The 14,464-nt window shown below is 43.1% G+C and overlaps 1 long non-coding RNA gene across 1 annotated transcript in view; it reads left to right on the top strand.

The window, feature by feature from the left end:
• LOC311618111 overlaps positions 1-14,464 on the top strand; it is a 144,015-nt gene that overhangs the window by 110,508 nt on the left and 19,043 nt on the right. The window contains exon 2 of the long non-coding RNA XR_014794238.1: positions 2,825-2,887. This is a non-coding gene — a long non-coding RNA (uncharacterized lncRNA). The remainder of the gene's footprint in view (positions 1-2,824; positions 2,888-14,464) is intronic.

Consider the following 14,464-nt stretch of genomic DNA (forward strand, 5'->3'; position numbering starts at 1 on the left):
AATACCTGATGTAGGCTATTCTAACCCTTGCAACATTACATAAGACCCAGAGACCCATTTTACAGCAAAGGCAAAAGAGGTGTGACAGCAAGCACATAGCTCCAGGGTCCACCGTGTGCCTGCCATCCAGAAGCAGCCGGTTTACTCCAATGGTGCTCTGGGCTGATAAAGGTTAGGTAGGTCTCCACCGTGTGTGTGTGTGTGTGTGTGTGTGTGTGTGTGTGTGTGTGTTGGGGGGGGGGGTACCCTGCAGCGTTGGAGCGCTTTCTCCTGAGTATGGAATACGTGTGTGAAATAGCAGCCAACAGTTGCTGTTATGTCCCCAGTAGTAGAGCTATTGGGAAGGAAGCATGGCCCCTCTCAGGATCACTCTTAGCAGCCTTCTCATGGAGTTTTGGTTTCCCTTCCCCACAAACAAGACTTTTTCAGGTTTGGAGGCCCTGGTGTTCAGAGGTCACAGGAAGGTTGCCACTGAACTTGAAATTGCAGCTACCACCGAGTCACTTTGGGCTCCTCGGGCTGGTGGATCAGCAATCAAAGGAAGGGTACTGTGCTGGGTACCAGGAGGAGCTGTGGTGGCTCCACACAGTGTGAGCAGGGAAGAAGGAGTCCCATCTGAAACCCACAGGCAGCGTGAGGAGGTACTTTGGTGCATCCATAGAACATGGCTAATTGTGGAGCTCACAAACCAAAGGCAAAGCAAGAAAGACCTCAGACCCTTTGGGATGTGGATGTTGCCCTCCACCATGAGGCAAGCAGTGCAGGTCAGAGGGAAAGCACTGGCCAAAGTGACAGGAATTTAAATGGCTGGTAGAGGGAAGAGGTGGTAAATGTCCATTATGGCCTTGGGACCAGCTGCAACTGTGGAACTGCATCTTATTTCACTAACAATCTTGCCTCGGATCTTTATGGAAATTTCAACTGCCATCACCTTGAGGAAGACTCTGTGACTGGTTAGACTCAGACCTCCTCCTGTAGAGAAAAAGTGAGGGCATCTTGTTCTGAGAAAATTAGAGGCTCCTGAGTAGACTGAGTGAGCCAGGCACAAGCACGCCGCTCGGTGCAAGGGGTGGGCTCCGTTAGACGGTGCTGACCCACCACTTCAGATCTCTCAGCTTCACTTGTCTCCTGTTCCAGCTGTCACTGCAGCAAGCAGCTTCACAGAGACACACCTGACAGCGCTTTGCCTCACACCCATGCTGGGTGCTACTTGCCTGTTACTCTGAGATTTCTTTAATAAACACAGAAATTGACAGCATCCCTACCACATGGACATCCTGGGTGTGCAGGAGAATTCATCTGGAGAGTGAAACCTGACCAATAGGATCTGGGAGCAGGGCATAAATCCTTCCATTTTTCTCCCCATGAAGGGCATTTCTGAGACATTGTTCACGTGGGCTCATGGAAGATGCTTCTTTTTTTAAATTTCTTTATTGATTAAGGTATTACACATGTCCTCATCCCTCCATTAAGCCCCCAACCCCCCAGTCACGTCCTCATCCCCCTGGTGCTCATGTCCATTGGTTAGGCTTATATTGATCTCTCCCCCATATCCCCACCCTCCCCTACATTCTCTCTGAGGTTTGACAGTCTGGTTGATGCTTCTCTGTCTCTGGATCTGTCCCTGATCATCAGTTTATGTTGTTCATTATATTCCACAAATGACTGAGATCATGTGGTATTTATCTTTCTCTGACTGGCTTATTTCCCTTAGCATAATGCTCTCCAGTTCCATCCATGCTGTTGCAAATGGTAATAATTCCTTCTTTTTTTATCACAGCATAGTATTCCATTGTGTAGATGTACCACAGTTTTTTTTAACTCACTTATCTGCTGATGGACACTTAGGCTGTTTCCAAACCTTACCTACGATGAATTGTGCTGCTATGAACATAGGGGTGCTATATATATCCTTTCTGATTGGTGTTTCTGGAAGATGCTTCTGTGACATCAAACAATCAATTATGCTCAGTGGTTGGCAGCTCAGTACACTCCCTTGTATTGGTTGTACCTCACTTCCTGTCTCACTTCCCTTGTCCTTCATTCTGGATCCTTAGTGTACCCTCCCCTCTTTAAATAGTAGCATATGAACCCTTGTCTCAGGCTCTGTAATCTAATGAGGTCAGGCTAAGAAAGGGAGTATCTCTGAAGATAGAAAAATAAATAAATGGGAAAATTCCCTTCCACAGAGGAAAGATAAATCAAAGTTTAAGCCTAATCACAGGTGAACAGCCATGGTACAAAGTGTCCTTTATGGGGATAAGATTTGGACTTCAATACTGGGTATCAAGTAGCAAGAACTATGGAAGAGTAGTTCATATGCCTTTTTAAATTGCCACAGGACAGCTCCATTAGAGTTTCAGAAAATTTTATATAGACTTAAAGAGCAGCAAACACTAGTATCAGGATTTGGGTTGGCCCAGGGTAACCTTATAAGAAGGTGAAGGTAATCTTTAATGCCTTTCCAGATATACTTTCTGTATTTTGCACCCCCCCACCCCCACCCCCAGCAAGACATCCAGTACTTAAATCCTCTCTCCCTTCCCTTTTATCCCACCTTTTTAGCTACACATTATTTGAAAGTGGTCACTTAAGGTCTGCAATTGAGTGCTGATGACTGATTGACTTTAATCTGATAGTCCTCCAAGAATCTCAGGAGACAGACCCCTAACTCACCAACCATGTTTCTAGAGAAATTTCTGCCATCAACCATTGACTGGCAGAGATACATTTAAGGATTTTTATTTAAAAATCACACACCCAAATCTTACATTTCACTTATGTCTAGGACTTAGTCCAAGCTATTTTCTTTCTGTCTTTTCAGGAAATGATCTTTATCTATGAGACGAAAGGGCAAGAAAAAACAACCACCAGTAGGAGGGTGAGGGTATGTGCTGGTGGAAGGTGGGAGTGGCCGGGGAGAGGTCAATGGTGGGGGGGGGGGAAAGAGGGGGGAGGAGACATATGTAATACTTTAAACAATAAGGAATTTAAACAAAATTTTAAAAAGAAAGAAACAACAATAACACCTGACTCATTTTCCCTCCACCAAATTATTATAAAATTTTCAACAATAGTTGAAAGTTCTAATAATTTTACATGAACACCCTTTTACGTACCATCTAGCTTTTTAAATTAATAGTTTACTATACTTTCCTTATCATATAGCTACATCTCTCCATCCCTCTATCTACCCAGTAATCCATCTTATTTTTTGATGCATTTCAAAGTAAATTGTAGGCTTCACTACTCTTACCCCTAAATATTTCCCTGGCTTGATTTTCCTCTCAGGTAGTCGCATGTCAAGACAAGCAAAAGTAAAAAAAATTCAACTGCTGCTTTAAAAAATCATTCATTACTTTGGGAATTAAGGCAAACACAAGGATGGAATGAATTCAGTTTCTCCTCCTATTGTCTAGATAGAATGTCAAGGAGGTGACTGAAGTTATGAGTATTTGTTTCCTGAAAACAAAAGTTCTGACTTGTCACCTTCATAGTAAGAAAGAGCCATCCAACATATTGGTTTTTATGTAGTAGCCACATATTATAGTAAAACCAGCTCTCAGCTGTTTATTTTAAATACTCAAATCATTTTGCAGGGCTCCCATGTATATAGGTAAAAGTCTCTGAAGCTATAAATCTTACCTAGAACTAAGTGCAAAGTTGATTCAGACCAGCCCAAGCTGTCTGATTGCATTCCTGATCCAGACAGAGGAATCGCCCCATCTCAATCCTTTCTAAATTCATATCTCCCTGGCACAGCGCCAGTCTCTGGACTTGTGGCTTCTCCACCAAGTGGCCTTGACAATTTCAGCCCCAGGGCTCGCTCATGCCCACCCAACACAGCTCTGTTCACTCTCACACAGCTGAGCACTGAACTGTTTTGTTATTTTGTAATTTGCTTCCCCCAAAACTGACTCTGGCTCCTTTTAATGTGTTTCTCCCAGGACACGTAATGGCGGCAGTTCCTGTCAGCCAGGATGTTTTCCAACCAGTCTGCAGGCATCATCATGTGCAGGGACTTAGAGATGGGCTTTGCTGTGTCAGAGCCAGAATTCAGAAACGCTCTGCTTTTCTTGGGTAAAAGAGACCCAGGGCTTTTCTTTCCAATACCCATTTGCACTGACCTCTTTTCCTAGCTTCCCAGCGAAGGGATTTAGGACTCGGGAAGCCTGGGGTGGGAGGCAGGGAATGGCTTGCTTAGCTGGAGCGGGGGCTTAGGCAAGTCTGACACCGAAGGGGTACAAAAGCCACGAAGGAGCTTCCATCACTGTTTCTGGTAATTCTACAAACCTAGGTCCTTCTCTGACCCTGGATCATTCCACAGCGAGGTGCTTGGTGGTAGGTCGGTTATATTACACGGAGTCAAACTATTCCTTCAGGTGAACACATCCCGGCAGTTAGCAGGACAAAGGGTGCTGAAGTACTGGGCAACTCACTAACCCTAATGACCTCAATCGTTTATGCCTACTTCCAGAGGTAGTTCTGAGAATGTTGTTGGTGGCCGTGTGCTGATCCTTATATGTGACACCTTGTGGGTGTTTAGCTAAATAATAAATAGACTGATAAGCTTTAAAGTTGAGAACAGATTCAAGCTATAGATGATTGTGCCTTTCTTTCTTGTAAATTTCCCCAGAGAAACTTCCTTCTCATTCTGAATTTTGTATAATAAAGACATCATCTACAAATGAACTGGAAATATTGAAAACAATTTCATTGAGGCCTGATGATAGGTGACAACAGATGGGCCTCCTGGCCTGTTCCCGACCTGAGCTGGATTTAATTCCAGAACCCCGGTGGCCTACAAACTGACCCTCTCTTCATTAGCCTTATTTTTACTATGATTTTGTAGGGGTTTCAGTGAAGAACAGACGGAAAGGAATCTGCAGGGGCTTATCATCAAAGGTAGAAATAGAGGCAGAAATATAAGGCACCCAGCAAGAAGCCAATTGTCTAGAGATGAGTCCCAGAGCTTCTAGTTTTGTATTTCTTCCTTCCTCCCTCATTCTGCATGATCACTGCCTTCAACATTCCTCAGAACTGCCTTTCCTGGAGTGCTCTGAGAAACAAAGAAATGTGGAGAACAAATTTTAGTGTGCTGGGGCAGCTTTACCATGATCTTGGCAAAAATGTGCCATCTGACATTTAAAGGCCACTCAGTTCTTCCCTCTGCATCCACACAGTGGCCTTGGATTCTCATCAGAGCTCACATACTTTGACGCCTGGAGATGGGAGAGATCCCTGCAGCCACCTCAGACCCAGCCTGTGGGTTGCCAGGTTGGAACCCCTGTGGCTTATTAAGATGTTTGGATGCAGTACCAGCAAGGCCACAAAATGCTAGCCTAACTCCAGGCATTATAGCCTCACCAAACCATTTCTAAATTTAACAGAAATGTTCATCATGCACCTTCTATCTTATATTAATTACTAGAAGTCCAGTGTACGAAGATTCATGCCAGAACAGGCCTTCCTTTCCCCGGCTGCCAGCACCACCTTCACTCTGGCCAGAGCCACCTTTCTGTCTTCCTATGCTGCTTAGAGACCCCGAACAGCCAGGGTCAATGAAGGGCGCCTGCATCATCACCATGGCAACAATGCAAGTGTCCCACCCCACCCCAGGTGCCATATTTGTTGGGTTAATTTGCATACTTGCTCCTGATTGGCTGGTGAGTGTAATGAAGGTAGGGCCAATTAGCATGTTACTCTTTTATTAGGTAGGTAATCATCACTAACATATTTTGAGTATTTATGCCAGGAGTCCCCTAAGCACTTTATATGTGCTAACTCAATTCTATAAGTAGCACAGAGAGTATAATTAACTTTATCAGGGTCACAAAGATAAGCAATGGCAGAGCTCCCTCAGACTCCGGCAGTTTGTCTCCAGAGCCCTTACAGTGCCAAACCAGCTATCAGTTAGGGCAGAAGAGATTTCCTGGAAGTTCTTCAGCAGACTTTCTTCCCTTAGACTTCACTGTTTAGACCCGGGTCACATGACCACCTGGCTGTAAGGGAGGCTAGGAATACAAGTATCTGCCTATTTCAACCTATAGGAAGATGGGGCTGTGAAGGTCAACTGAGCAGCCAACCAACCATGTCTGTCACAGGTACAAAAGGAGCACTGGCCTTTGTCACAGGGGAAAGCGCCTGGTGCACTAAGGGCTTGGTGAGGGTTTAAGGTCTCAGGGCCATTTGCCCCTGAGGAGAAAAACAAGCTTCTATTCAAGATCATCCAGAAGTAGCAAAAACAAAGCCAGCATCCTGACAGTCTTATCTTTCAGCTAGTTACTGGAGTGTCTGGGCCTATGCAGGTCTTATTAAATTATTCATCCTGGCGTAATGGGGAGGAAATCAGATGCAACAGGTGCAGTTCTTCCTGCTTGTGGAATGGCTGTAAAACAAGCTTTCAGAGACTGGTCTCCTCGGCGAACGCAGCAGCAAGACAAATCAGCCATATTTTAAGCTAATTACCAAAATACTACATTATCTGCTGAACGGGGACATTTTGTTGTTGTGTTCGTGGTCACAGAGTGGGGCTCTGGGAGGGAAAGGAGAGTGTTACATAGCAATTTGCTTTACATATACCCCAAGAGCACGTCTTGGATGCAAGACAAGGTCACATTCCAAGTGTTCTTGTAAACTTGGATAGAAAGAATCTCATTTTAATAAGCTTAAAGAGACTTCCAAATTGCTTCATTATATCCAAACCCCATTTAATTTGAAGCCTATTGCTATTACATACTAAAATAGACTGCGTTGTTTCCTGGGTTTAAAATTCACTGGCACAAAGCAAATGTTAGGTGTACAGTTCATCTGTAAATGACTTGGGGGATGGAGGAAGAGGTCACGCCGAAGGATGTGCTTGTCTTGTGCCAAAGGATTAGAGCCAGAGAAGGTATAGCCACTCCTTCTGCAGTGGCTATAGCTGAATACAACACAATATCTTCATGAAACATGGCATGTTTTTCCAATGTTAGCTACTTATGTTTTGCAGTTTTATAAATTGCATGATGATTGGATTGTTGGTTTTACACACACCCGCCCCCCCCCCTTTTTTTTTTTGTCAGGAGCTCATTGTATTAATACTAACAGCTATGGGACACTATAAAATGAGCCATTACCTATTCAGAAAATAATTAAAGGTTCACTAAAAACAGTCTGTAACTGGCAGATGCTGAGCACTCACAGAGCAAACTACCAGGTCTGCCGTGGAGAGAGCTGTGTCATGCACTGTCCCTAATCTTTCTGGAGCTTCAGAGTTCACACCTGCAAACCCAGTGGTCTCCAGGGGGGTGACGTTTTAAAGGTCTATGATTCTACACACCCTGGGTCAGGATTTTAACAGACACCCCACATTATAAATAGCAATAAGTCATCATGCCATGCTAATCCATAGGCCTCGAAGAATATTTAACAAAATTGGCAAAAAACACTATGTGAAAAGGAAATACCTTTATTCAAAAAATGGCTGACTAAAAGGGTAAATATTTCTAAATGCATTGCATGATTTTTTCCGCTGCACTCTTTCCTGCAGCCGCACTGACAAATAATGCTAATATGGGAAGCTTTCTCAAGGCATGGAAACGGCCTTGTTCAGTTGGATGTTAAAATGGCATTCTCCCTACATTCTGCTTTATGAATAGAAGGCTAATGAAATTGTGCGTGTTTCAGTTTTCACTCTGCCCGTTGTTTTGTGATAGGGATGAGACTTTAATTTGGCGACTTATTAAATTAAATGCATTTCAAAGGAAGGGCCATTTTACTTCACTATCTGTCTTATAGTCACAAGGAAGAGGGTATGCTGAATGCCTTCTCTTGCTGATTCTTTTTCAGGAATCTCTTGTTTCCAATGACTGTGATATAAGCCCACATTTTCACACAAAGGGAGGGGGGAAAATGGATTTCTTTAAATTGCAGGTCTTTAAACTAAGGCAGGAGCTTCCTTTTGGATTCCTATGGTTAATAAACGCCACCACAGAGGTATGTTTACATGCTGTGGGAGTCAGCTACAGGGATAGTTGAATTCACCCAGACAAAGGGGAGTGATGGGGGGAAGCAGAGTCTGGCCAATCCAGGGAAAGTATCAGAGAGAAGGTATCTCGTGAGTCGGACCTGGGAGGATCAGTAGGTGATGGGGAGGGTAGAAGATGAGTTGGGGTGGCAGCATATAGAGGTCCTCACATGCTGGACTAAGAAGTTGGAATTCACCTTATAAATAGAAAGGAAGCAATCAGGAAAGTAAAATGATCACATTTATATGGCGACAAGAACTCTGATGGCAACATGGGATATGGGTGAATGTAGACTAACTTCAACCAGAGATATTAAGAGAAGTGACTTTAAAACTTTCCTTCTGCCCTGGCCAGTGTTGCTCAGTGATTAGAGTGTTCGGTTGTAGGTTTGATCTACAGTCCCTATTGGGGTGAGGGTAGGAGGCAACCAACAGATGTGTCTATTTCACATCGATGTTTTTTTCTCTTTCCTTCTCCCTCACTTTCACTCTCTCTCTCTCTCTCAAAAAACAACAACAAACAAACAAAAAAAAAAACAGTTAATTGATAGTAAATTAAAGGCAGATAATAAACTTGGGGGTTTTCACCAGTGAAAATGTTAATGATCTGCCCTGTTTAATGATCTGCCCTGTTCCTGATAGTCTGAGTGGTGGCTCCAACCACTGTTCCTTTCTACACAAGGAAACATGAAGCATTTTCTTACACTGGGTTCCCACATTTGTATGATATATTCCCGCTGCCATAGGCACAGCTGATTGAGTCAATCTTTCTGAAAACTGTTCATCAACAGTCTGAGTTCTGGCCAGGGACAGGTGCCCTTTATTTGATAAAGGCTACCAAACAGTAATATCCTCTCAGGGTGTCTGAGCACAGGATAGAGGCAGAGACATGCAGAAACACAATGGCAAAGAAGCCAAGATGCACAGAGAAATGCTCACAGAAGTCTGAGTAAGAAGAAACCAGGGAGTGCTGAGAAGACCAGAGAGGCCAGTCAGAAGCAGCAAAAAGGAGAGATGCTGAGCCAGTGAGAATGTGAGTCCTGCGGGTGGGGTGGCCAGCATCCCTCTGAGAGGTGTTCCGGGACTATTGTCATCATCTGTGCAATGTTCTAATGCCAGGCAGCTGCTGGCTGTGTGGCTGCTCAGATATGTTGCCTAGTGTTTCTTACGTCCTTGTACCTCCCTTTTAAACATTTAAATTAACAGAGATAACGTATATGTCTCTGTATCTTGCAGACTGAAGGACACGTACATATCTCTCTGAGTGAGATGGTGGCATTTCTTCAGAGATGATAATAAAAACACCATCTGTCCGTGCTCACTGTGTGCCAGGCACTGTGGCAAGAGCACTATGTGCATGATCTCGCTTAAACCCCATGATAACACTGTGAGACCGATTCTCCCATCAGCCACCGTTTTTAGGGAGGAAATGGCCTCGGAGAGGTGAAATAGCATAACCACTTGTGCTCAGCTCACAGCAGCAGAACTGGGGCCTGGATCTAGATTCCTGGGGCTCTAGAACTGGCACTCGACTACAGTACCTTCGTGGCACAGATGGCTAGCTGCTCCCCACAGAACACAGTCCTTGCTGAGAAGTCACGACCAAGCTGGTCACTGAATTTCCCAACATCCTTCCTTCTAGGCCCCAGTGGTCTGCAAACTCACTAGTCAACAGAACCAAATATCAACGGTACAACAATTGAAATTTCTTTTTTGAGAGCCAAATTTTTTAAACTTAAACTTCTTCTAATGCCACTTCTTCAAAATAGACTCACCCAGGCTGTGGTATTTTGTAGAAGAGCCACACTCAAGGGGCCAAAGAGCCGCATGTGGCTCAAAAGCCGCAGTTTGCCAACCACAATTCTAGGGGAAGACTAATTTTTGCTGGTAAAATATGAGCTTTGGTTTTGAGTGTCGCCTGCGGACAGAGAGCCTTTGGCTAAATGCATATGACGTGAACAAGGCTCCGGGAACAACAGAGCCACAGGGTGGAAGGGCCCGTGTCCCTGAATCCTGACATGGGAGAAAACTGTCGAAGTGGAACACCTGTATTGTATTATTACTTGAGCAGGAAATAAACTGAAATTTGGGTCTATCTATTTTCACACAAATAGTCTAATACAGCTGCCCTGCCTCTCTTTCCTGCGTGGGGGATTGAGAGCAAAACAGTAAACGTAAAGCTGGGCCCTCTGGTGCATGGTAGGCTGCCCAGCATGCTGAAGGACTGCGGTAGCTATCTCAGATTGCACTGTTTTCCCACGCTGCCCCCTCTTTTCCTTCAGCCTCGCAGAAAAACCAGAAGGTGTCATAAACACAAGGGTATGTTTATAAACACATTGTTCTCATGCCTTTTAAAAATGCATGAGAACTCGGGAGGAAAAATAAACAACAGAGCTCTGAGCCTCCTAGCGCCTCTTATTTGTCAGAGGCCTCCCTTCCAGTCCCACGCATTTAGATGTCACTTCCTATTTCACACCTCCACCTGCCAACGCGCAGCCACCTTCGGTGTGAAATCTGGCACCTGCTTAATGGGTGCGCAGAGATGACACAGCTGTGTTCAATAATAAGCAAAGGAGGAACACACCTGGGGAAAGGCAGCGAGCCTGGAAAGGAGAAAGTCTAGGAGTCCTGAGAATTTGCCTCTAGGGCCGTGGTCGGCAAACTGCAGCTCGCGAGCCACATACTGCTCTTTGGCCCCTGGAGTGTGGCTCTTCCACCAAATACCACGGCCTGGGTGAGTCTATTTTGAAGAAGTGGTGTTAGAAGAAGTTTACGTTTAAAAAATGTGGCTCTCAAAAAAGAAATTTCAATCGTTGTACAGTTGGTATTTGGCTCTGTTGACTAATGAGTTTGCCGACCACTGTCCTAGGGGTTTAATCACAAGGAACAGCAACAGCCTATAATTATTGGAGTCAAGAGTCTAGGTCAGTGGTTAGCAAATTCATAATCAACAGAGCGGCAAACCGCAGCCCCCAAGCCGCATGTGGCTCTTGAGCCGCAGTTTGCTGGCCACTGACCTACACTGCTACCTACTTGTGGGCCATGACTGATGTGGGCAAAGGGGATCAATCCCACAGGGACCCTAGGGAGACATACAGGATGCACCTCAGTGTTATCGGCCTGAGGGCTAGAAGGGGAACATGTTTACTCATGATCCACCATCCTCTGTTGGTCAGGAATTGCCCTGCGGGACGTGAAGACCTCTGCACTTCCAGGTTGCACTTCCTGAGGGCCAGTTCCAGGAGGTGCACCATGTTCCGTGTCAAAGAGGACGCCTCAGGGAAGAGAGGATACGAGCAGGGGCACAGCAGTGTCTGACACGGACCGCAGGGCTGGGAAATGCAGGTGTGGTTTCAGTGCAATGCCTTCTGAGGCTGACGCACAGTGTCGCTGCCTGCAGGCCCCGGTCACCCGGCCTGAAGGTCGCAGGCCTGGGTGTTGGAGCACTGCCTCTAGTCCCAGAATAGCTGCTGCTGGATCCTTGGGTTAGGCAAACCATTTGCTATCTGGACCTCAGTTTCCTTAGCTCTAAAACAGGGATACTGACAAATCCATTCTTTCCCAAATATTTAAATATACAGTCATATTGCATAATATTAATTAAGAGATATAGCTGGAAATAAGGCTTTCCTGGCCAAATAAGATTGGTAAGTGGGGCAAATGAAGTTATATAACTTTCTTCCCTGAAGGATATCTCAGTTTTTATAATGTATGTTATACAAGATTTTTTTATTTGAGAAACAGCTCACAGGACTAGGTTTTTATGCTAATAAAAACTAGCTTTACCTTTTGCTAGGCATCATGCCAAGAACTTCTCATATATTGTTTCAGTCATTCATTTTTTCAAAAAAGTATTTGTTGAGCACTTGCTATGTGTACCACAATGTCCGTACCTCTGGGGATACCTCCAGGAACAAGACAAAGTCCCTGATTTCCCTTGGGGGTGAGGTAGAGAGAAGACAGACAGACAATAAACAGGTAAACAAACACATGAACAAAAAAATTAGCATGTGTGATCCCATCTTAGTCTCATAACCAGTGAAACAGGGACTATTTTTGCCATGCCCATCTATCTAATAATGAGATTGAGGACTAGAGAGGGTAACATTTAAAATGATACAGGTGACAAATATGATTTAAAATTAAAATAAAATGATAGAGGTGGAAATGCCAGAGCTAAGACTCTTTCTGTATTAAAGTCTACTTTTAAAATGTTATTGACATCAGGTCCACAGAATTGGATTAATCAATATCCTAGGCCAATTACATACCCTGACATTGATCCATGTTCAGCTCATGTCCATAACCTCTATGGTCCCAACCGCTCTGCTCTATTATCTCCTCCACCATCCTGAAGGTCTGTGCTTTGCAAAATACCAATTTGAGAAACAATATACCACATAGTCTGAAGGAGGGATCTCCCAGCCCTAGTGTCACAAGTAATAGCAAAAGATTTACTCATACACATAGCAGAGATTTGGAACTCGAGTGATTGAGAAGTAACAGAATTGCAAAGTATTGCATAAAGTCTTGTGAGTTATGCCTCTCAACAATTCTGAATAGACTTACATTATTCTCTTCTTACCATAATAATTAAATATTTTTCTCTATAAAAAGTAAATGATGTTTGTGGAAGTTCTTGAAACTTTAATAATCTAAGGAGTAACTTGTCATTGGTAAGCTGATTTAAAAAGCATATAGTTAATGCCCAGGATCATATGATGAGTCAGAGACCTGCCATATAGTTAAGAGTGCTTCTCAGCTAGAGCCTAATCCTCCCTATGAGGTCCATTGGGATAAGGCAAGTCAATGTTAAGCATCATTAGGAATGGTAACAGAAATAGGACAAAAGCATCCTTGATCTTATATTGAAAAACTATGGTGCATGCCTCCCACCCTTTAGAGCCCTTTTATCCTTCGAGTTCCTGGATCATAGGCATGCTATAATGAAATCAGAAGTAGGAAGGAAAGTAGATAGGTGAAAATGATGTGGAAGTATTCTGACACTTCACTCTGAAGAAATGAACTCTCTCATATACTTAGGAAAGACAAGGTTAAGGTGACCCCAGATTTGTATACCAGATTTCCAAATCAGAGGACATGCTAGACAGCTGTCGGGAACACAGTTAACATGGCAGATGGTAAATGGTAGCCTGTGACTTGTGGACCATGATGTGAGCATGAGGAAATCATTGAAATACAAGCATGCCTAAATTAAGATAAATCAAAAGAGGTTCACTTGTTAAATAATAAATGTGGAACTCATCATTTCCAAGAGATGGTACTAGCATAATATACAAGCAATTTTGGGAAATTTGCTAATAACAGAGCCAAAAGCTCTACTGAAAGAAAAAAAGAAAAAAAAAAGGAACAAGGTCAGGTAGGACTGCTCTTAGCAGTTTTGTTGTTGGCATCCAAATGCTGGGTTTGCTGGATCGGGGATTGGCAGAGAATAGAAAAAGATCCAGACTTCCGTGAAATAAACTTAGAGAGGCAAGATAATATGAATAAAACAAAGTATAGAAAGCTTAAAAAAGCTGTTAGCTTGCACCAAACACCTCACTTATCTGTATCTCAGTTCCCTCATTTGTAAATTGAAGACATTGAACTATTTTAAGCAAAATTAAGTCCCTTAACATCTATGTTTTTTCCTCTCTCCCTTCCTCTCTCTCTAAAATAAATAAAAATAAAATTGAAAAAAAAAGCATATAGTTAAAAATAAATAAATAAATAAAAATAAAATAAATAAGCATATAGTTTATCTTGATTTTTTCCTTTGAAGGAAATTTAAGATCCTGGGCCCAATTTTAATGATCCTTTGGTCTGTGATCAGTAACAGAAATAATAAAGTAAAGGAAAGAGAACTATACTTCCTGTGCATGTTCTATTGAAATGATTAGGATTGTTGAATATTAGAAAAAATAAAATGTCTTTTGAAGATTTGAACTATTTGTATGTAGTTAATACTCTCTTAAATGCCTTGCTATTTTTACCACTGAAAGATTCCTCTTAAAACTCAACCTAAATCTAATCTGACTTTAAAACTTCCTAGCCAAAAGGAACTTGAGAGAATTATAGTTTATATAAAATCCCCATGGTAAATGTAAACATTTCTCTTTATCTCTCTTCCTCTCTCTCTCTCTCTCTCTCTCTCTCTCTCTCTCTCTCTCTCTCTCTTTCTCTCTCACTATTCTGTTTAAATCACTAACTGACTATATTTGAAAAATGGGGGAGCGGAGGAACAGATTGCTCTTCCTGGATGTTTTTACAGTAAATGGTCATAAACAATAAAAATAATACAACGTAATCTTAGAAATATGGGACCCTAATCATCTGAGGCCTTTAGAACCACATCCCCACTAGTGTTCAATCTAGGAAAGACTATCAGGAAATTGTAGCAGAATAGTCCCTCCAAATAATGAGATTGAGGGTTAGAGAGGGTAACATTTGGGTGTA

The sequence above is a fragment of the Pipistrellus hanaki genome (genome assembly GCF_964339955.1).
Source record: "Pipistrellus hanaki genome assembly, chromosome: 1".
In the NCBI taxonomy this organism is placed as follows: domain Eukaryota; kingdom Metazoa; phylum Chordata; class Mammalia; order Chiroptera; family Vespertilionidae; genus Pipistrellus; species Pipistrellus hanaki.